Source organism: Protopterus annectens, chromosome 11.part0 (genome assembly GCF_019279795.1).
Source record: "Protopterus annectens isolate FY-2018-M chromosome 11.part0, PAN1.0, whole genome shotgun sequence".
NCBI lineage: Eukaryota > Metazoa > Chordata > Ceratodontiformes > Protopteridae > Protopterus > Protopterus annectens.
Genome location: NC_056745.1, coordinates 592,732,780 through 592,758,370, shown reverse-complemented (window position 1 = coordinate 592,758,370; position 25,591 = coordinate 592,732,780).

Sequence of the window (25,591 nt, the reverse complement as noted above, 5' to 3'; positions counted from 1 at the left end):
CCCTTCCCCTTGCTGATCCTGCTGCAGCTTTCACAAGATTAACTTAGGTAGCAGAGCACATACTATGAGCACTTTGGGACATCAGTGGATTGTGATGGAGGCCTTGTCCATATGTATATAGGCACTGGCACTGTGACTGCAGTAGCTCAAAAACATGCTGTATGACATTACAGGTTGGACCATGTGTCTCATTAAGGTGTTCTTCTATGTGTGTGTGTGTGTGTGTGAGTGTGTGTGTGTGTGTGTGTGTGTATGCATTTATGATGGGTTTCATCAGCCATGACTCCGGTGCATAGCATGCATCTACCCCTAAATGAGCCTGTGAGATATCACCCATAGCACACATCTGGTGCATTTGGGAGATGTGGCACATATGGGAGTTGTGTTAACTGCCAGGGTTGCCAGCACACATGTTCCGATGATTCCCATGCCATTACACATGACATGGCAGTTGTTTCAGTGGTAGACCTTATGGTTAATGTAGACCCCAGCCAGCTCCTAAGGTGTTGTTTTCATGTGTCCCTGACTCCAATGTATGGCACACATTACTTCAGGGTAGTGTGATGCATGGTAAAAATGTAGCATTCTTGTGACCCTCTCCACAGAACTAATCATATAATATATGTGCTGTCTGCCATGTTGCAGCATAGCGTGCAGGAATGTTTGGGAGATCCCAGATGCTGATGTGTATGACACAACGAGCATGTCCCCTGGTAGTCTGTAAATGGTACCTGTGGCTAAGATTCTAACACATACCTTATTTTCCACTGTGATGGGTTCCCTCCATTTGGCTCTGGCTCTGAGTCAAGTCTACCTGAGGTCACACAGCTCCTGTACTGTGTCTTTGGCCTGCAAAGTTTTCATCTTGTCTGTCTATGCCTTTTGGCAGCATCAGCAGCAGCATTGGCTTCAGCCTGTAGCACAAACAAATGTATTAAAAAGCAACAGCTACTAAAAATCTGTCTGTAATTTATTCCCACTCTTTTCCTAATCCACATAAAAACAGCATGGAGTCCACATGGATGCTTTATATCTTGTTGACTAGCTCCACATGATTGGTTGAAGAGCATGCAGTTCCACTGCTTATGCTGTAAATAACATTTCTAAAGCACAGACTAAGACAGATGAAATCCATTACTAATGTACTCCATTATAAAAAGGTAAATGTGTAGCTTGCCATACTGATGTGGATAGCAGCTAGTGCGTTGTTTAACTTGGTGCACATTTATTTTGAACAGTATATCTCTACAGTGGAGTATTGTGTTCCAGCAGGTATATATCTGTTTTGTTACCTAAATAATGCATATGCTGGAATGTAGTTAAGAATAATAAGAGTGAATCTGTATGCATTTTTTAGAACTGTAATCAAGGCATGACCTTGTTTTTCAAGCTATTTCAGAGATACAGAGGATGTAGGGTAAGCTGAAATTATAATGCTGTGTGATAACTATGTACCCATGTTTCATGGAAAGGTCCTTTGATAGCACTTTTAGCATTTCACAGTTGCTTGGTTAGCACAATTGGACCTAAGCCTGTTATTTTATTTTGTGGGGCGAACAAATACGAGCTCCTGCTATGACACAAAATAGAATGCACTGTTATTTTGGGTGGGTGGGCATAGCTGAGTAGCTGTTATGACCCAAACAAGGATATGTTTATCTTGTTACTCTCCTTGTTTTGTATCCTCCCCTATTAGTTTTTGACCCCTGTTGAATCTTTAAAGTCTATCAAGTGAGAAATACTGACAGCCTTCCTTTACTGCATTTATCTGTACACAATTTATTTGTACTTATGTAATCCTTATATGTGTTATTATTATTTTGCCTTTCAGGACACATAATGTCTGATTTACACAGGCCCCCATTTACTGAGGTGGAGAATGACCTCATCATAGAGGCCTTATGTCAACATCATGCAGTATTGTACCTACAGTGGGCAGGCCAATATGGCTCAGCATACAGACCTGTTGGACGAATTAGTCTGCAACATTAATAATATTGGGCGGCACAGTTGCACTTATGAGCAGGTGCATCACAGAACCACTGATATGATCATAGCTGCAAGGAGCCATGCAGCTGCAGTAGCACGTGATCGCCAGGTCACCGGTGATGGGTCTGGTGAAGAAACCCCCTCTTACTACCATGGAGGTGAAATGATGTCAATAGTTTATATGTGTGTTTCAAGTTGTTTTTTGGCTGGGGTAATTTAAGATATCTGCAATTTTAAGCTTATTTTAAAGTTGTCATTAGCCACATTCCTGTTAACATTTAATCTGTTGCTGATATAAATGACTAAAGGTTTTACCCCTGTTATACTGTTAAATGTGGTGCTGTTGCCATACCTCTTCCTTTATTCATGTTCTGACAATCAGGAATTCAGAGACATAGGGCTCCTGCAGTTAGTAAGCATAATACATTTATGTCAGTATTGCAGATAAATTACAAGATATCTGATAATGTGTCTTCTCAGGCCTGCTGTATGTCTTGCTGTACTGTCTGTATACCCATCAATGGTAATGATTTCAGCTGAATGTCCATATTTTGGACTCATATGTCTGGCCCATATTTTATATCATAGTGCTTTTCTGGTAAATTATTGACAAGTCATTAAAGATTGCAGAAATAAGAAAGAGATCTGCATTCCAGACTTCATACCCTTCAAAAATGTCATGCTAAAGCAAAACCTGTTATTCTGTCAACTTTCTAAGTTTGTAATAGTAATATTTCAAAATTATCCCTATTCTTGGGCCTTTGTCCACCCATTATTTATGGCTTTGTCCAGATTTCTTGCTCTAAAGGGGTTGAGAGGAAGGGCTGACTATAATAGTGACAGCAGTATAAATTGTTTAGCATATATTGCAGCATAGTAGTACAGGTATTAATGTAATTGTGTGTTTCTTCCTTTTATCACAGGTAATCATGTAAGTGGCTCTTTATTCCATGTGCCACCTGATGTCATTCACTCATCCGACTCTGATGATGATGGTGGCCAAAGTAAGGCACAGCTGGGGGTTGCAAATGCTGAATATGACACAGATATTGACACTCAGTGACCCCTGTCTTTGTCCCAGTACACAGCCAGTATGCCTACACATTCCCAGTCCACTGAGACCACAGATTTTGGACAGGTGTAGGGCAAGGACATTGACCAGGGAAGTGTAGATTCTGCTGCTTCAGAGCCTGTTGATTTAGGCCATAGCTAAACTGTTGGAGAGGTGGCATACAGGAGGCTCGATAGAAGTGCTAGGAGGAGGCTTGCTGTCCCTCCAACACATGGTGCAGGTGTCTCTTCACATGTAATGCTATGTGTGTTTAAGGCTATCATAGAGGCAAAAGCATGTTCAGAAAGGCACTCGCGACAAGTGCTCAAGGTTCTAGATGTGGCACAGTTTGACATCCATGACTGCCTCCACCGTGTTGTTGATTCCATAGATTGGATGGGTAAAACATTTGAACGAGGTGTATCTGTGATGGTGTGTGGAGTATCTGTCATGGAACGCACATTGTCTGTGACAGAACATCTGCTGGGAGAGGATCGTTAGCCTTATAGGTGTTGGTCAGCAACTACATCTGCTGTGAGTCAATGTGGCTGTGTCTGATCATGCTCCCATAGTGGCAGTAATTTTGCTGCCCCATCAGGGAGTGTGTTTTCCACACCTAGACATGGCAGGCCATGGGGTCATGGCCCTGTTGTCATTCCCCAGAAGGGAGCACATCCAGCAGAAATCACTCACCTGCAGGTAGTAGCCCTGCATCTGACCTTGGGTATGGAGGTTCCAGTGCAACTCCTGGCAGAGCCAGTTCTCATGGCCAGGGTAACAAAGATGAACTGTCATCTCTATCATGCACAACTCACATCTGTCCAACATACAGATATATAGAGCTAGCACTGAGCTTGTCTGTGTGCATGCAGACACTCACACACCACTGTTACATTGAGGTCACCTACAGACATGCAGACAACATTTCCATGGTCCATCTTGCCTGTTTCACTTCCTTACTCACACACATTCACACACCTTTTGTGTCAGCCTAGGCCTCCCCCCCACAAGACCCTGTGCAAGTGATGATAACTGTGCCATATCCCTGTTTTCTACCATTTGGATTCAGGGGTAGTAAAGCTATGTGCCTGATGTACAGGGTGAGTATTTACATAAATGATGATTAGATCTGCATGTGTGGTGTTGAACTGATGACTGCACCTGTCAGTTATATTGTACTTGACCAGTTATACAAACACTACCATCATCATTTCACTACTTTACATTGAATGCTCTTGTAAGGGTTGTGAAGTTAACTACTGAATTTTGTATCATACAATTTGATTTTTTCCCTGTAATTCTTTTTATTACAAAGTTGTGGTGCACATCAGAAGTCACAACATTAGATTCAGATATCAGGATTTTAAGTACGCTCTGTGGTCAGCTCTCATCAAAACAGTAATACAGTATAACAGCATTTCTGGCATGTACATCACCACAGCTTCATAGGTACATAGGATGTTACTAGGATATTCACCTGATGGTGTTTAGAAGCCTAGCCAGGAAATTACAGTATAAAATTCTATATCAGGTATCATGTACGGGCAAGATTTGTCTAGCAGGGACTAGCCATGTCCAGGTGAGAAGCAGGGGCAGTGCAGGGCAAAGACTAACATTTTACATCGTGTCATCCAGGCTGTGATGAAACAGTGTCATGGAGGTGCTCGGCTTGACATGATTTTGAAGCCTATCCCAGAGGAGTGGCAACCTATGGGATATGTATCTGTCTCTCCAGCATGTCCTATAGTTATTAGTCTACATTAATGGCCCTTGAACAGCTGACTGTAGTCCCAAATGACATATGTAGGGGCATCATTTCCATCACACTTTGGTCAGAGATAGCGCTGTAAGGCATACATAAGTCACCTAGAAGCAGTCTATATCATACTGAGTACAGTGACAGCTATAGCAGTCTGTCCATATTACACACATTTGACAGCCTGATATATATTACTTGTAAATCACTGAGATCTGTCAAGGTTCTGAAGGTGTTTGTTACACTCTATAGCAAAGGTAGCATTCTATTCAGGAGCAGGCCTGAGGAGGGATGACTATAGGGGAATTAGAACTGAATGTGATACTGCTGCAATGGCTTTGCTAATCTGGTGCAATATGTAGAAAACCATCCTCATTACAGTAGACACATGTTGCAGTCTATTGATACATAATTGTTTATTAGGGTATTCAGAGTTATGTCATAATAAGCTGGAACATTGTTTATAACAAAAGAAATGATGCATTTATATGATGGTCGTTTAACAGCACAGAGTTGTCATCAGTAATTGGTCTGTGTATTTAATAGCATTCACATTGTTATGGTATACACTGATAGCACCTAATTGTCCTTCAACCTCAAACTTGGCTAGCCGCAGACAGTCTGTTTTGGTCTGGACTTCTGAGACGTACATGGTGAACTTGAATGGACACAGCAGTGACACTTGTGGTAACTCATGGCTGATGGTTCTGCTGCTGGAGGTGAACTCACCCACTTTGAATGAGTGTTGTTTGTCTGTGAGCTGGTTTGCAAACCACTGGATAACATAGCAGTTGAGATTCACCTGGCTTTGCTTCTCACTGATGCACACATGTGGGATTGTGTAGAAGGCCTTAGCCAAGTCAAGATAGACAAAATCAATGCTGTGCACAAATACCAAGTCTATGGTCACTTTATTGAATACCAACAGTTTTAGCATGCACAACCTTTCCTTGAACAGATATAGTCTTTGGACATCAACTCTGTTCTTATATCTGACATCTATGAGACTCCATTTTATTGTCTTTCAGCTGAGGCTTGTGAAACTTAAGGGACTATAAGTACATGTGTATGCTGCCGATCCACCCTTGTGTAGGGGGAAATAGGTTGCTGATTTCAAATCTGTGTGGATAAAGGAAGTACTCAAACTGTGATTGTATATGACTAGTGCAGTAGTTTGCTGGTTAGTAACATTAAGAACGTATGCTGGAATGCCATTTGATCCCATGGAGGGTGTGTTCCTAGTATTGGAGAGGGCAGTGATTACTTGTTCTTTGTAGAGGGAGGTTGGAGGTAATTTTGAAGATGTGTTGTGGTAAGCTTGTGGGTAGATGGGGGGGATAATTGTTATTCAAGCATGTCTGCTAGCTGTTTTGTAATTTACATTGGCTTAGTGTGTGCAATACCATCCACAATTATTTCAGCACATATCTGAGTTATACCTTTGGTGCTGCAGACATCACTGAGGAAAGCCTTATGGTTATTCTTGGCTATTGTTTTGACATATTTAACTTAACTGTTGTGTGAGGATTTTGCAAGGTGTCTTATTGTCTTGTTTAGGCTGGAGATTTTAGACTTCCAGTTTTGGATTTAAACTTTCGTATTTGTAGACATCAGCCTTGTTCGCTTACTGTATAGCCAAGTAATGTCTAACATCCATCAGCATGGTTATGATATTCTTAAGGATCTTTCTTTGATCCTATCATGTATGCCTGTGTTTATTAATTTCTCCAAATCTTTTGGATTTCTAATAGTATGACAGGAATGGACCCCATTCCTAAGTCAAAGTAGGATTAACGTTCATGAAATTAGTATTATTTCAGTCTTTGATGTCAGCCAGAAGTCCTCTTTGCAGCACCCACAATGTGCCCAGTAGTGACCCCTTCTGCAATTCATATGGAGTTACATGTATTGGTAACATATCTAAATGTGATTGTAGATTATTTTTTATAGGACCTATTGCTCCTAGTACTATTGGGACTGTCTGGGTATCTTTCTTTCACATTGCTCTCATTTCTGGCTGAAAATCTTGATATTTTATTACTTTGTGCCTCTCTGTGCACACAAATATCTATACATTTATGTAGATGTTTATTCAGGGCATCAGGGTATACCCTACTATAGTTGTCAATGTCCTCTGTAGAAACTGAAGTGTGGAAGATGATTATACCTTCCCTTACGATGGTGAATTTACCTTGGAAAATGTATGTTCAGATGACCTCTCTATTTAATTCTGTACCTATTGCAAATTCTGGGACACAACTTTATGATTGGATTGAAACAATGCAGGCTATCCACATTGTTGCCTAGAGCAGCCTACCTGTCCCTGTAGGAAGTGACCTCAGCACAAGAAGCTGTAGTAATTGGTTGTTTTGGACCATTTGTAGCTCTTTTGTAGTTCCCTGTTTAAAATCCGCGTTTGCACGGCTTTGCACGGTTGTGTGCATAGCGCAGCGCCGGTTAAACAAGGTTAAACTTCTTCTGGCTCCGCCAAGTCTGCTCTTCAAATTTTCCCTTAAGTAAGCTCTACTCTTAGTATAATCAGACTACTCACTATATTATAAGCCTAGCACTTGTTCTCAATACTTCTCTACTAAGTAAGCACTCTCATACTAAGTAAAGCACTACATCTACCTACCACCCCTGTGAATATCCACTTCCCTTAAAGGTACAGCACTCCCTTATACTGTTCTAGCATGTCGAGTGGTAGATTACTGGCGTCCTCTCCAGTTCAGCTGGTCAATCTGGGTATCTTGAGACAATGCTACAATTGTCTCATGTACACAGACAACCCTCTCCTCCTCCCAACAAACACAAATACATGTGAGAGATGCAACTATATAGCCAAACTGGAGGCTGAACACTCTCAACTCAGGGCTGGCATGACCAGACAGGAGGAGATGGTAACCACACACACAACAATCCCAGTCCCACATAGACCTACCACAACTGCAAACCAAGCACATAAAACACAAAGACATACTCGGAGGCTCTAATAAAAAACTTACCAAAACAACAGAGGCTCCCAAAGCAGACATCCAAAAATCCACCACCTCAAAACAAAACACATGCAACACATACTTCAATAAATCAGTGTGTCAACCAATCACAGCCCTTAAGGCCAAACACCATGCCTGATACACTAGTAATAGGTGACTCTATAGTCAGACACACTGATGTCCCGCTGACCAGGCTGAACAAGAAGAGGGTGACTGTGAGCTGTCTATCGGGAGCTAGGATCCGCCACATAACACACACACTCAAGTCACTCCAAAGCAAGTACAAATATGACTCCGTCATTGTCCATGCTGGCGTGAATGACCTGAGATGTACCTCCCTGGACTACATGAAAAGAGACATAGAGGAGCTCTCCAATTATGTAGCCCAGGCTGGTATGATTCTGACCCTGAGCAGCATCTTGCCCTCACCAAGAATGATACCACAATACAAAGATAAGATGATCAGCTTTAATAATTGGCTCAAGTACTGGTGTCATTCTAAGGGGATCCAATGTCTGTCTGCCTGGGATGACATGTTGGACAAGCCACGCTGCTTCGCAAGGGATGGCTTACTCCTGTCGCCACTTGGCTTCCGGATATTGGCTAAGGCTCTTGCCACCCCCATAGTGCCTTTTTAGGCAAGGCTCAAAAGACAAACCTATCTCCTTAGAAACAAAAATGGAAAAAAAACTAAGGGTAATGCTGCTCAACGCCAGAAGTCTAAATCTCAAGATGAAGGCACTAGATGCACTCCTCAGCATGGAGAACATCGACGTCTGTGCAGTAACTGAAACCTGGTTCAAGGCTCCTGAGAGCACCCTAGTGCTACCAGGCTATACCTCATATCATGCTTTTCGACCCCAAAACCCGGGCCGAACCACAAAGGGAGGGGGAGTGTCCATATTCATCAAGAACACCCACACCTCCAGGTTAGTAGCAACACATGAAGCATCAGAGACCATACAGGTGCAACTAACCAGAGGCAAAAACTGCTATACAACTGGTAGCATGTTACAGATCACCCTCCCAATCTCAGGAACCCCACTCAGCCTTCCTGAAGACATTGGAGGATATGAATGTATCACAAAATACCATCATACTGGGAGACTTTAACTACCCAAACATAGATTGGGTACATTATTCTAGCCCTAATACCCTAGCCCAAAGGTTCCTGGAATTCATAAATTCAAATGCACTGGAACAACTAGTCACCTCTCCCACTAGGGGAGATAATATACTAGACCTGATCATCACAAACATGGGGACAAAATGCTCCACACCGGAAGTATACCCCTCACTAGTGAGATCTGACCACAAACTAATCACCCTGGATATACATATCCCACCTCCACCCCCAGCACAAAAGACCACAGTGAAAAACTTCTCAAAAGCAGACTTCACTCTTCTTAAGACTGAGATGGTATCCTTTAAGCCCACTGTGCCAGTGGATACCACATCCCACAATGCCAAAAACTTCACAAATGCTTTCTATGGACATGTCCAAGAATGCATGGATCATGCAATCCCAAATAAATCCAAGTCCCTCTCCGCCAAAGGCAAGCATCCTGTCTGGTGGACCTCAGCCATTAACAAATTGTATAACAAAAGAAGGAAGCTACTGCACGTCAGATCAAAATCCAATGAAGGGAAGACATCTCTGATCAACATTAGCAGAAAACTACGTTCTCTCATAAAAACATCCAAGGCCAACTTTGAGAGAAAAATCACTAAGGACACTAAAGATAACCACAAAGCCTTCTTCAGCTATGTTAGAAACCTGGGTGGAAACCCTCAGATATGCTCAGAGTTAGTTCACAACAACAAAAAATACACTGAACCCACAGATATTGTCAACATTCTGGCTGACAGGTTCAGTGCAAATTTCTCCCCTCCCTCACCCCCAAAAGAAGAAATACTTATCCCAGCTGAATGTAATCTCCCTGCCATCTCAGATGTCCAAGTGAGAACCACCCTAAACAAAGCTAAAAACACAGCATCAATGGGACCTGACGGTATCCCGGGTTGCGTGTTACGTGAACTCCAAGAGGAGCTAAACCCACACATAAAAATGCTATTTAACCTTAGCCTTACTTCAGGACATGTACCTGAACACTGGCGTACAGCAACAATGGTCCAACTCCACAAAGGGGGTACCTCTACAGACCCTGGGAACTACCGCCCCATAAGCTTAACCAGCCTGTTCTGCAAAGCTATGGAAAGAATCATTATGGAACTCATAAACAGAGACATAGGGGACCTACAGACACTTGACCCCACCCAGTTCGGCTTTTTAAAGGGCAGATCCTGCCTTTTGAACCTGGTTGACTTTTTCAAAACAGTCACTAGAGCCATTGATGAGGGCAAAGCAGTCCATACAGCCTACCTGGACTTGGCTAAGGCCTTCGACACAATACCCCACTCAGGCATCATAGATAAGCTCAACAGCTTAAACATAAACCCTTATGTCACTAGATGGGTTGCAAACTGGCCAAAGGACAGAACCCATAAAGTTAAAATCACTGGAGCAATGTCAGACTCAAAGCCAGTCACAAGTGGTGTCCCACAGGGATCTGTCCTGGGACCCCTCTTGTTCAGCATTTATTTCTCAGATGTTAAAGCAAACATGGGAGGGTTGTGGCTAACAAAGTTCGCAGATGACTGCAAACTAGGCGCCATAGTCGATACACCAGCAGACACATACATCCTACAAAAAGGCCTCACAGAAACGGACAAGTGGTGCCGGAGTCACGGCCTTAAACTAAATGCCAAAAAATGTATAGTCATCCCCTTTGAGAAAAACAAAGTACCCACAAATTATCACATAGACAGCAACCCACTGAGTACGGAAAAAGTAATCAGAGACCTAGGGACCCAAGTTGACAGCGACCTCTCATTTGGCACCCACGTTGCCAAAGTGGTTAGAAAAACGTTCTACCTTGCACACCTCATCACGAAGGGATTCACATCCAGATCCAGGGATGTCATTGTACCCTATACTCCTCCCTCATCAGACCCATGATTGAGTACAATGCCACATTTGGTATGTACCTCACCCGGCATTTGCAACAGCTGGAGAGACCACAAAAGTACCTCACCAAGAGGATCAAGGGTCTTCAACATATGTCTTATTCTGCTAGACTAAAGAAACTTCAGCTCTATTCCATAGCATACCGCCTGCACAGAGGTGATCTCTGCCTGACGTACAAGGCCATGTCCAATCAGGATCTGATGGACATGCTCCACCTCAAAAAATCCAAATCCATCAGGACCATGATTGCTAAAGACTTAAACCTCGGCACAAGTATGAATAGGACATGCTGGAGGGATAGATTCATAACCCAGAGGCTTCCCATGTTTTGGAACAAGATCCCAGTTCATATTAGGCAGAGCCCCTCACTGACTCTCTTCAAGAGAAATCTTGATGAGTGGATGGGAGATCGTAAGTTTACCCCAGGGGTCACATCTGTGTCACTGCTAGACAGGGGCACAGTAAACAAATTCTGTTATATAAGGGGACCTTCATTGTGTCACTACTAGACAGAGGCACAGTATTCTAATTTTATTCTGTACATTTTTGTACCATTTCATGGGGTGGCAAAAGCCACATCACTATGGCTAGGCTTACAAATGCCCCAGGGCAGATAGCCTAGTACTATACTATGAAACTATGAAACTATGAGAGCTTGCATTGGTCAATGATATTTGTGAGGACTAGATCTAGAATATTACAAACACTCATGGGGTGGTGCAGTGTTAGTTCCATGAAATATGTGTTATCAAAGTCCAGAAATTGTTGTGCAAGTGAGTCTGGCCTCACATAAGTTTCACAATGAGTGTAGTTATAGTTGTAATCATCCCCGAGTAGATTGTTTTGCCCAACTGTAATTGTTACAAGTACTTATAAATAGGCTGTGTGGCCTTTTGTGTTCATGGAGGGGGACATATAACTGGCGGTAACATGTAGAGTTTCTTAGCCACAGTAAATTGGAGTTACATTAACTCTATAGACTTATGTTAACAAGCTCTGTAGAGGAGGAATTATCCTCAATGAGGAAAGAAAATCCATCTATGTGGTTCCCACAACTTCAAATTGCAGTCTGAATGTGTGGAAGGCAGTGTTGCCTTGCAAGGCTGAGCTACTTAATGCAGTCTTACATCAGGTTTCTGAGACTGCACAGAAATCTACCACTTCTACTGGGACAAATGCTGACAGAGAGTGCAGTTTCTGATGTTAACTCCCACAGTTTATCAGCATGATCCTTACTTTGTTGGAGTTATATACTTTCACATAGGTTCATAGGTTCATAGGTTCATAGGTTCATACTAGGCTATCTGCCCAAGGGCATTTATAAGCCTAGCCCATAGTTATGTGGCTTTCGCCACCCCTTTAGTTTGAATAAAAACTATGCCTATCATTTTGCTGTGCCTCTGTCAAGCAGTGACGCTGAAGTAATCCCTGGGGTATATCTGCAATCTCCCATCCATTGGTCAAGATTCCTCTTGAACAAGACCAGAGAGGTGCTCTGCCTCACATGTACCGGGATTTTGTTCCACAGCATAGGGAGTCTCTGGGTGATGAATCTGTCCCTCCAGCACGTTCTATTTATAACCGTGTCAAGGTTTAAGTCTCCGCCCTTGTGGTTCTGAGGGATCTAGATTTTTGAGGTGAAGCATATTCATCAAATCTGGGTTTGACATGGCCTTATATGTCAGGCACAGGTCACCTCTGAGCAAGCGGTATGAGACTGAATAGAGCTGGAGTTCTTTCAGTCGGGCAGCATAAGACATATTTTGAGACCCTTTATCCTTTTGGTGAGGAACTTTTGGGGCCTTTCAAGCTGCAGCAGGTGTCTGGTCAGATACATTCGAGCGGGCATTGTACTCAATCATAGGTCTAATAAGTGATGAGTACAGGGGACGATGACCTCCCTTGATCTAGATGTGAATCCCTTCATGATCAGGTGGGTGATATAGAAGGTTTTCCTAACTACTTTAGCAACATGAGTGTCAAACGAAGGCTACTGTCCACCCGGGTCCCCAGATCTCTGATGACTTTTTCTGTGCTCAGTGGATTGCCACCTATATGGTAGCTAGGGGTAGCCTTGTTTTTCCCAAAGGGTATGACTATGCATTTTTTGGTGTTTAACTTCAGGCCATGGCTCTGGCACCAGTTATCCATTTCTGTGAGGCCCTTCTGGAGGATATCTGTGTCAGATGTGTTTTCGACTATGGCCCAGTTTGCAGTCATCTGCAAACTTTGTCAGCCATAACCCTCCTGTGTTTGCTTGTACTTCAGAAAAGTAGATGCCGAACAAGAGTGGACCCAGGACTGAGCCCTGTGGGACACCACTTGTGACAGGCTTTGAGTCTGACATGGCTCCAGCAACTCTGACCCTGTGGGTTCTGTCACTTAGCCAGTTTGCAACCCATCTTGTGATGTATGGGTTTACATTCAAGCTGATGAGTTTTTCGATGATACCTGAGTGGGGTATTGTGTCGAAGGCCTTTGCCAGGTCGAGGTAGGCTGTATGGACTGCCTTTCCCTCATCAATGGCCTTGGTGACTGTCTCGAAAAGTCAACCAAGTTTAAGAGGCAGGATCTGCCTTTGACAAAGCCAAACTGAGTTGGATCCAAAGTCTGCAAGTTCCCTATGTCTTTATTTATGAGTTCCATTATGATCCTCTCCATGGCTTTGCAGATAAGGCTTGTCAAGCTAATGGGGTAATTTCCAGGGTCTGTGGAGGCACCGCCCTTATGAAGTGGGACCACAGTCACCGTCGCCACTCCTTGGTGCGTATCCTGAGGTGAGGCTAAGATTAAACAGCTGTCCTAACTGTGGGTTTAATTCCTCATTGAGTTCATGAAGCACACAGCCGGGGACACCATCCGGTCCCATGGATGCTGTGTTTTTGCCTTAGTGAGGGCAGTTCTCACCTGGGCGTTGGAGATGTTTGGGGGCTACAATCCTCTGGAATAGATATCTCTCCTTTTGGGGGAGGAGAAGTTTGCACTGAACCTGTCAGCCAGTATGTTGGCAATGTGTGTAGGTTCAGTAATTTTCACATCATTTTGAACTAATTCTGAGCATATCTGGGAGTTTCCTCCTAGGTTTCTAACATAGCTAAAGAAGGCCTTATGATTCTCTTTAGAGTCCTTGGCGATTTTTCTCTCAAAATTTGCCTTGGATGATTTTATGAGAGCTCTTAGTTTTTTACTTATAATGATCAAAGGTGTCTTACCTTTCAAGGATTTTGCTCTATCTTGTAGTAGCTTCCTCCTTTTGTTGTAGAGCTTGTTTATGGCTGGGGTCCACCAGACTGGACGCTTAACGTTTGCTTTTGTGACATTGCCTAATAAAGACATTATGGTGGAGGCACATGCCTTAGCCAGTGAACAAAAGCCTAGAGATGCCAGGTGAAGTTCATGTATTTCAAAGTAGTGTGGTCTATCCACAATGTCATTCCATACTGACAGGAACGGGAGCCCCTTAGAATGACACATGACACATAACCAATTTCAGAAGAGCATTTGTTCTTCATATTGTTGTATCATCCTAGGCACGCTTATAATGCTGGTCACACACAGGGATATACATGTCTGAGAAACATATTTAGAGAGCTCAATCAATGTCTGTTCCATATAATCTCTAGAGATACGTCTGAAGTTGTGCATACCCGCAGCGACTATGATGGATTAATAGTGGGGCTTGTTGTGGACAGACTTGATCACATGTGTGATGTGACAAGTACTTGTGACACACAGCTGTACTACATTTCAGCTTGTTTAAGCTGATGAGTGGGGCAGGTATATGCCTCACTGTAAAATCAACTGTAAGGACAACCTTTGTAATAGATAACTGTTGCCTTAGTCACTTCCTGTGTGAGACACTGGTGCTCCTTTTCTATTTGTATTGTGTGCTTTGGGTTTACTGTTAGGTGTACAATACTTATGTTTTGGATGTCTCTGCTGTTTCTGTAGGTTACTGGAGAGTACCGCTGCTCATGACAGTACTTCACTGATGTTGTGGTATAGGCCTGAGGCATTATCTGCACAGAGTCAATAAAGACATGTCAACTAGGCTAGCAGATGAAAAAGAGGGACACTGACAACTTATAATGTGAGGTGTGATTCTGGTATCTGCATAGAAAATTTGGAAAGGATGGGTGTATGTGATATGGTGCTATTTTTGGGGGACTAACATATGAGGTGTACAGTAGCAGGTCTATCCAAAGTGGGATCTATACGTCTGTTGAGAGATTAGATGTGAAATTACTGCTTATTTAACTGACATTTGCCCAGCTATATTGAGCTGTTGAGGATCTGCTCTGCTAGATAGCATTGGCTGATTGTAAAAGAAAATAATTTACTTGTTTTCTCTAAATCAATATGCACAAACAATTATGCTCTATGCACACAAACAAGAACAAAGCAGCTAATACAATGAGCACTGTTAAAGCTCAAAATTAGGCCTGAAACAGTTACTTAAAATATATAGTCCTGGCATACACTTGAGACACAAGGATACAGTGGTGTTTTTGCACAAATCGTGCATCATAATGTTTACTTATTAATAGGTGAATTTAACTGGATTTATGCATTATGTATCCAATTTAAAGTGTGGGCAAGACAACTGCAACAGAATAAAAGTGGTAACTGAGAATTCATTTGTTCATAACATTACATTGGTAAAAGAATCAAAATCAGCACAGTTTTTTCTCAAAAACTAATCATAACAAAAAAATAACTATACTGTTTCTTACATAAGTAACAACAGCAACTACACATACTACAGGGCTTTCACTTCATAACAGTGTCTAAAAACAATGGCATGATGAATGTGCACAGAACAGTGTTCCATAGGCTGCTGTCAGATATTCTCTCTGTAATGTCCAGAAACAGTCCAGACACACGCATAACCTCCCCTCTCCAGTTGACTGCAGTGAGAATAGAATCCCTATCTAAGTATACACACTACAGAATACAGTACCTAATGTATGCACCATGACAGAAGTCTGATTTTAACAGGACTGCAAGTGATCTCATAGTAGATGACATTAGCAGCTCATGTGAGGGGCAGGAGGTTGGAGGCCTGTTTGAAATGGATGTTTGTGCAAGCATCAAAACACTGCCAAACCATGCCATTGGAGAGTTCACATTGGGATCCACACTTCCACTTTTCTGTATGGATACACACACACACACACACACACACACACACACACACACACACACACACACACACACACACACACACACTTGAAGGCAGTGAGATGTACTTAAATCAAGCACCACAGCATGAGACTGATTTATGTAAGACTGCAGGTGAACTTTTAGTAGATGGCATCAGCAAGCCATGTAGGGAACAACAGTTTGGCAGGCCTGCATAGGCACATCGAGTCTTGGTGTCACCTGAGGCTAGTAGACTAACAGAAGTATACTGTTTATAAGCCTAGTTGTGTAGCAACACAATTACCCTTATTGAGCATATTCAGCTGTTGAGTTTGGCAGAGCCATCCTGTGAGCACCACTAAATGGCCCTGTCCATGAGGGAGCACACAACATTATATATTACACCTTGTATTGTGGTTGATATATCTGTTGCAAAATAAGGAGACCCAAGGGTTATATTGATTGTTGATGTGGTTGGTGGTGGGGACACAAATGGATGACTGGTAAATTTATATGCATATAGTTACATTGTAATTTCTGTCTCTAATGTTTCCACATGTAGTCTTAGGTCAGACAAAGGATCTGGTAAAATATAGAGCAATAAGAACACATATCTATGAATCTAATGTGATAACGCATGAGGTACTGGATTTGTGCTATGGTTAACTAAGTGTACAGGCATGCACATTTGTCTCTTTACCTTTTTTTGCATGTAGGTAAGCAGTGCACAAATGCGAGGCACATTGCTAACATCTGGGATTTACTAGTATGTAATATACATATACCGTCTACAATAGCCCACTCCTATCTTTACTCCAGGACAGGATTTTAGAACGTCTAAGAGCAATTATTGAATGTATCCACTTTGTGTTGTTGGCAGTTTGACATAAATCTCATCTGCTTTTTCTCTGTTTCTGCAATGTTGTGCTTTTCTCAAAGTAGCTAAAAATGTTTACTACACATGGCACATAATAAATGTTAACAGTATGGGGCACAGAGTCAAAGTCTGTAAAAGCACATTAGCAATTGATAGTACACCTCCAAAATTTTTACTTATATCAGGATTAGAACCCTCAATAACAATACACCTTCAGCAAACAGGATGGCTGCTTTAGTCCTTTTTGCCACAGAAGCAGCTTGCCAGAACAAAACTGGTATTTATCACACAACCAGCTGCATAAGAATGTACACTGATATCAAACCATGGACTGTATATTGTACAAGTAATTCTCTGTATTATATATAGACATAGAACATTTAGTAGTTAGACAACCAGTCATAGTTATGGTTACAAATGTACATCTCTGTCTTACATGTCTGCGTTTGTTGGTAATTCATCAGTTATGTAACACATGCAATGTGTAAATAATTCTAAATACGCGTCCTTAAAATGAGAAAGGATATTAACTGTGGCATATACACAGATATACTGTAGTTTTGGGAGTAGTATAGCTGAGTTACTATTGTGGTAGGTACAAGGGTACACTCTTCTTTTGGGGGGGGGGGTGGAAGAACAAAGTGCAGTTACTGTTATGACACAAAACTCTGAAGTCAGAAATGGCAATTCGTAGCCTCACTTTCTAATTTCCCTCTTGAATGATTTACCATTATTCTGCAGACATATGACTACGTGTATGTTTCGTGCATGAGGCCTACTAATTACAAATGGACAAATATTAGTAAAATAAGTGTGTCTCTAGTCACATGCTCATGTACTGATATAAGCAGTACACAGCCAATACATGTACAGGTACAGGTTGTGTGAGTTGCCTGGCATTGACTTTAATATATGCATGTGAATAGGAGTAAGGTATTAGGTCCCTAGGTCCCTAAGTGGTCAGTGAATGTGCTATGCATTTTTTTCTTAGTCAATGCAAGGGCATACTGAGCACTCCTACTTCTGCCTATAGGGAAAACAGATGGGGGTTTCTCCTCCAAGTACTCCTCTGACTGTGGCTGTGGTGACCTAGCCATTGGTGCAGGGATGTATGTCCCTTCCCCTTGCTGATCCTGCTGCAGCTGTTTGCACAGGATCAGATTGTGGAGCATAGCATATACTGTGAATATTTGTGTACATATGCATGGATTATACTGCAAGGCTCCACTGGATCTATCTAGGCACTGGAAAAGTGACTTCAGAAGCCCAAACACACACTCTATGATGTTTCTACTTTGAGCGTGTGCCTCATTATGGCCTTCTTCCATGGGTGTGTGTGTGTGTGTGTGTGTGTGTGTGTGTGTGTGTGTGTGTGTGTGTGTGTGTGTGTGTGTGTGTGTGTGTGTGTGTGTGTGTGTGTGTGTGTGTGTGTGTGTGTGTGTGTGTGTGTGTGTGTGTGTGTGTGCACTTCTGATGGGTGTCATAATCTACAGTTCTAGGGCATATCAGCATCTCCCACTAAATGGTCCTGTGGGATATTCCCCTAGCAAACATCTGGTACAGCTGTGATGTGTGGCAGATATGGGAGTCATAATAACTGTCAAGGTTGCCAGCACACAAATTCAAGATAATCCCCTGGGCATTGCACACAACTTGGCAGTTGGTAGAGTAGCATCCCTTGCAGTCAATTTAGATTCTACTCTGCTCAATAGATGGTGCCTTGAGGTGTACAGGAATGCAATTATGGCACCCAGTACTTCAAGGCAGTGCACTACATGGTGGAACTGTTGCATATTGCTGGCCCTCTTCTCAGAAGAAAGGGGAAAATATATGTGCTCACTGGCATGTAGAAGCACAGCATCCAGGAAGTGGCAGAGTATCCTGGATGCTGATGTCTGTGCCACATCCATCATGTCCCCAGTTGGTCTTTGAAAAGTACCTGTAGATAATATTCTAAGGGCTACACATACCTTAGTTTCTACTTGGATGTGTTCCCCTCAGTTGGCTCTGGCTCTGGGTTGAGGGTAGCAGAACTCACAGAGTTCTAGTAACCTGTCCCTGCCTACCCTGTAGTGCTTTACAATCTCCAGCTCATGTAACACCTGGAAGGTTATCCTAAGCCTGAACACTGTTCTCCTTCTCGTCCTAGGCCTATTGCAGCACCAACAGCATCAACGTCAGCCTCTAGCACATACAGATGTAGAATAGCTGCAGCAGCCCCAAGCATTATCTCAGTTAACATTTCCAAGTCTCTAGTCCAATGATATTGAAGTATCGAGGGAAAATAGGAATGTAGGTCACATGGAAACTGTATACATTAGTTGAACAGGTTCACCATGTGGGATTGGCTAATTAAGAATCCATTCACCTGTTTAGGCTGTAATTAGCATGATTTAAAACACCTTCTTGAGTGTTCAGTACTGCGCTAAATGTACCTTTATGCAGCTGTGAGCACCATTATATAAATCAGGTGAGCATAAGCAAAATTTATAATTTTTATCTTTGCTTTCCTGATAGCACACGAAATGGAACATAAGATGTGCAGAAAAGCTTGTACATCTTATACTCAAACCCAGGACCATCGAGACTGTATAGTTACATAACATGCCTTTTATTGCTCCATTTTCCATAGGTGTACTAAGCACCCCGACACACAGACATATTAAAAAAAAAAAGGAAGCTGATGTCATCACTCACTGTTGGCATCCATTGGAAACAAAAGCACTGTGTAGGTGCCAACACCATGTGAACATCCCTACAGGGTTACTGTTTTTTTGTGATTCAACAAATCTACTGATTTGTGGCTTAATTTGCATAATGACTGTGCTGACAGCCTGGAATCTACATGATTATTTGCAGTGTTGTAAATACAAGGTAGGCTATTACTTTGCCTATATATGCAATATATAACAGATTATGCTTGCAGTACACTAGAATACTCTGTTTCATGTGTTTTAAACATTTTAGTAGCCTGCAATACGTACACGTTTATTCTTCATTTGGGGGTGGAGCTCCAAAGATACATTTATGACATGGCAGTTATAATGGTATTATTGGGGGGGAGGCTGATTTTGTAGCTTCCACAGTGTGTACTTAGGTCATATTATGTATGGTGTTAATTAAGGTCAATTCTGTCAGTATTTCAGGACTTTTACATGCCCTTGTTTCCATGTAGACTCCTGTACTTGGAATTTTTCCCCTTACACTACCAAAATGTACAGTCTACACAGTTTTATTTTAGCTTGTTGGATCACTCAGTCACATTGATTTGCTTCATTACCATACATTTCAGCTATTTATGCTGAAATTTGCATTCCATGAAAGTTTCCATATTTGAATGTGAGTGTGTATGATTGCACGTCCCTACATGGAGTTTACGGAATCTAAAACTTACTGGGACTGTGTACACATCTTGCTGCGGCATGCACATGGGAAAAATTGTCATGTAAGCTTTATCGAATTCCCACCATTAACTTAGTTTTCTTGGGGTTGAGTAGGTGGTTTGATTCTTTGAGCCAGATATCTATAGAGGAGAAAGATTTTTGGGGTAATATCTTAGAGCTTATTTATTGTTGAGGCCGCACATATTAATGTTGAGTCATCTGTATACTGAACTAAACTAGCAAGATGAGTGGAGGTTTGAAGGTCAATCATAATTATACTAAATAGGAGAAGACCCAGGATAGAGCCCTGAGGAACACCTTTCATAATTGGTTAAAAGGATGTGTAGGTTTGTTGCCATCTAATGGCTTGTTGCCTTCCAGACAGGTAACTAAGAAACCAGAGCCAGAGGTATTGTGAAAGTTTTATTGAGTTTGCTGGTATGAGGCAGTACCAAATGGCTTTGACGAGTCTAAGAACATGGTGGGCAGAAGCATACCATTGTTTCTATGTTGGTTTATTATACTGGTAAAATCTAGTAGAGCAGTAGTGGTGCTGTGCTGGGGCCTAAAACCATGTTGTGCATCTGAGAGCATATTATTTGAGATTAGGTATTGCGTCAGCTGCATATGGATGCATTTCTCTAATATTTTGGAGAGGAGGGAGAGAATTGCTATTGGTCTGTACTTATTAAACTCTGTAAATGTGCCACCTTTGTGCAGTGGTATGATGTAGGATTTTATTTCACAGTGATGGGACGTGTCTTTCTGCTATGGACCTATTAGTTATGGACACAGGAAAAGCTATGACTTCTGTGGCCATTTTTAGGGAGTCTGATGGTGGTTGGTCTACAACTACAGAAGTAATTTTTATTTTAAGGAGTGACTTCCTTATGAGTCTTAATTTGAAGATTGAGGATGGACACTAGTTGAAAGGAGATGATGAACGGTAGGAGGACAGAAAAAACAGATGTGAACAAATAAACATCAAATTAATTATATATTTAAGCAGTAATTGATGCTAAATGTATACGTCATGCAGCATTTACCTATTACTGCTGGAGTTAAAAGTCTGGAAAAGCCCACTGGACACATAAACCATTTTCAGGCAATGTCAGTAGGCAAATAAATGCAAAGAGAATTAAACCCATGAATTATATAGGGACTAGATTTATCAGAATATATTCTTAAATCTCTATCCATACAATCTAATCAGAGATCAACTAGGTAAACATACTGCACAGCAATGCTGTCAGTATTAATTATGGCTATTATACTTTGGCCTAATGAGTTTTAATAAATGTATTCTTTTAATAGTTTTTCTGCTATATTCTATTTGATAGGACATGCACGTTAAAGAAATATGCATTCTAAGACAATCAAAGTAAGCTCTTAGGCTATGACATACAACAGTTGCTCCATAACCATTTCCTTAAATAAGTAGTATTACCCTTAACCACAGAATGAACTGTACCAGGAATTGTGGTGTTTACCCATCTCTGGTGCAGTATAATCCATGACTTCAATCATATTTAGTTGTCACATCTGTGCTACATGCTTTCCAGAGCAGATATGAAATCATGTACAGTTATATAGCACATGTGAGTTCACATACAATTCATTAAAGTACAATGATTTATGCACTGTGATTTATGGGTATAAGTTTTAACTTGTCAATTCATGATTGCACCTAACCAGTATATCAGACAGCTGTGATAGATCAGTCTCATAAAATGCAAGTCTTTACTTAAGCCATTCACATGAATTTTAGAAATCGTGTGGAATTGTTCCAGCATTTTGTTTTCAGTTTTATAGTGGCAGGGTGTCAAAAGAGATGTAATTATACTGAGTTTTTGTTGCTGACTGAACAATTAATGTGGTACATGCAATAAAATCTGTTAAAACATCCTTAAAAGTCATGTACAGAGCCACGAAGAACTTGCATGAAAAAATAATTAGCTTTTACTCTAACTGCTTCCGCTCACCTTACTAATACTAACTCCGTGTTTATGAACTTGTTCTGCAGCTGCATTTCTTCCTCCTGTGTGTGATGTCCTCCAGTCTTTGCTGCATTGGGAGGTACACATGTTGGTGACAGAAACATCCATGTCTTCACTTACCATGATCCTAAAAGCAAGACACATGGTTTCCTCACTTTCTGATTGTTTAATTTATATTGTCTATTATTTTTCTTTGAGTTACTGAAGGTCAGTTTTATGTTTATTTATTCATTTTTTTAATTGCTTAAAGCACAGATGAGAAGAGTTGCCAGAAGTTGTTGAAGGTTGGGGGGGGGGGGGTGAGAGAGGCACTTAGTGATCTAAAAAATGGCAATTTTTTAAAAAAATATTTACTTCCTCAACATAGGTTCACTTGGAGGACATTTTCAGCTTAGCCATTTTCCCTTTTGGTACTTGAATTAACATTTCCTGATTGGTCTCCCCCACCCCATGGCTGATAATTGGGGTCTATATCAGAACATCGAAGTTTTAAAACTTTGAATGCTCTAATATCGACCCGTTTTAATTGAACGCTAAAAATAGCGAAGCTGCAGAACACCAAATTCTTTCCTAGGGAAAGAATTTGGTTGGCCAGTTCTGTGGCTTCGCTATTTTCAGCTCTGTGGTGGAGATTTACGGGTCGGGTTCAGGTAAGTGTACGGTTGTGTGGTTGTTAGGATTACGGTGCAGGTTAGGTGAGTTAGGGTTAGGGTGCGGGTTAGGTGAGTTAGGGTTAGGGCGTGGGTTAGGTGAATTAGGTTTAGGGGCAGGTTAAGTGAGTTAGGTTTAGGGCGCGGGTTAGGTGAGTGTGCGATAGTGATGGACCTTAGGTTTAGGGTTTGGGTTAAGGTAAGTGGATAGATAGTAGCATATGTATAGTTTAGCGTAGGGTTAGTTGTAGGATTATAAGTGTATGTGTGCGTATTGATGTTTTTTAGGTGTGCTTGTGTTGTGTGTATGTGTTTCAGGATAGCAATTTTTTTCCTTGGGAAAAAATTCGTTTTTCTGAACTTTCGATATTATGTGGTTTAGATATTTTAGGTTTGATGAAATAGCATTTGCTATTTTCATCTTTCAATAACGTGATATAAACGCGATAATTGTATATTAGTCCTGGTGAGAATAACTATGATCATACTATAGATAATTGGAGGGGACCTATGTAAGGGATGCAACATTTAAGAACTGCCAATATCCATTACTGGCATGAGGGGCAATTCTGGGGTGCATTCTGTTTAGATACCTGGACTAAGTATTTCTGATAACATTTGACTTGTTGATGTTCAATAGGTCCATCTGTATTGGGTCGGAGTTGACTTGTTGATGTTCAATAGGTCCATCTGTATTGGGTCGGAGGATGTCTTGCATGCCAGACACAGGTCACCTCTTAGTACTCTGTAGGAAACCAAGTATAGTGATAAGGCTTTGAGGTGGTCCATGCAAGACCTATTGTTTAGGACTTGTATGTTTTTAGTAAGGTATCTCTGTGGGGATTCCAGTTGTTGAATGTGTTTGGATATATACATGCCAAACTGGGCATTCTATATTTGATGATAGTTATATACAAGCTATACAAAAATTTGATTTTGTTTGTATAAAGTAAACATTGCTAAATCAGGGCTTTCCCGATTCTTTTTTCTGTATTAAATGCTTAATTTAGTTCAAGGTTTTTGTTTAAAGTATGAACTCATGGTATTTATTCTTTGACTTATGTATGGTTCCAGTCTAGATATTCTGTATGTTGTTATAACTGTGATATAAAAAAGAATATTTTAATTTCTTGCATTTTGTGAACTGCAGGAAACTTTGGTCTGTTCCTCTTTTCTAACTTGGCTGCTGTTATTTAATTAAATTCTTTACAGCTATTTTTAACTGCTCCTGTGGTTCTTGTATTAAGTTATGTCCTTGATATACTGTCAAGGAAGCTTGAATCAAGCTTCTTAATTCACTAATCATACTTGGGTCATGAATAAAGAAAAGAAAGATTAAAAGTACAGTCTTAACCAGGTAACTAAGATGTTATTTGTTGACTTTTAATTAGAGGATGTAAATAAAACAGGATCAGTAATGAGTGCTGCCAGTTTCAACTGTTTGTTTAGAAACTGCATGATTTTATATATATTTCTCTGAGGAATGAACTAATAGCCACATTGTTAACATAAAACAGAAATCGACAGATATACCTATCTAATGCCTATTTGAATATTGGGACTGGGAGATTAAAAATGACAATCGTAATTGCTGTGCATATGTTATTATAAACATGTTTTTAGTGAATGATTCTTGAAAATGATAAATATTCAAAATTTGTTGAAAATATAACCACTTGAGATTTTCAGGTGTCCAACAAGCAAGAAACATTATGGATGAGAAAAATTATCATATTTTTTAGCTGTAAAGCAGCATTCCATTGACTGTTTACTTGATAAACAGTAAATGATTGACAGAAACTGTTGTGATGAATTTAGTATGAGAAAAATCTCTAGTTTACTCATAATGCATTTAAGTTAATTTAACATGTTTAAAACCTTAGGAAGCTGCAGATTTAAACAGGGACATTTCCACTGTTGTAAAATACAAAAAAAAAAAACATTTTTTTGGGGGGAGGTTGGCCCCCTGTATCCCATGCCCCCAAGCTATATATACATATTATAGTGATATACATACACACATACACACACACACACACACACACACACACACACACACACACACACATACAGAAACGAACGATTTTAAATTACTCACAGGCACACACACACACACACACACACACACACACACACACACACACACACACACACACACACACACACACACACACGCACACACGCACTCACACTCACACACACACTCACACGCGTCTACACACATGCACACACACACACACACACACACACACACACACACACACACACACACACACACACACACACATATACATTCTTTCTTAACCAAATGGAACAGCCACATGCACACACACATTTACATTCGCTTTTGACAAAACTGCTATCTTAAATTTCATGTGTGAATGGTATTTACATCAGTGTTGGAGTGAGTGCATGCAACACACACAAGGTCCCACATTAAGGAGACACTGGCACCGCAGAGTGAAGACTTTTTTTTTTGTTTGTTTTAATTGTCAACCTGCAGCTGTAAAAGTGGGAGGGCGCTCATCCCCCTTTACCCTATGGTTGTGGCACCTATGCAGATGAGCTTTACAAGAGCTAAAGAGATGCAAAAACATCAAGAAACAAGCAAACAGGTGCAGAACTTTACAGATGACAGTTAATACATTTTTACTATATGGCAAGCAAAAATAATTTCTTTTTTCCCTTTACTGCCTGGGCTGCTTGACTTTAGCTTGTCAGA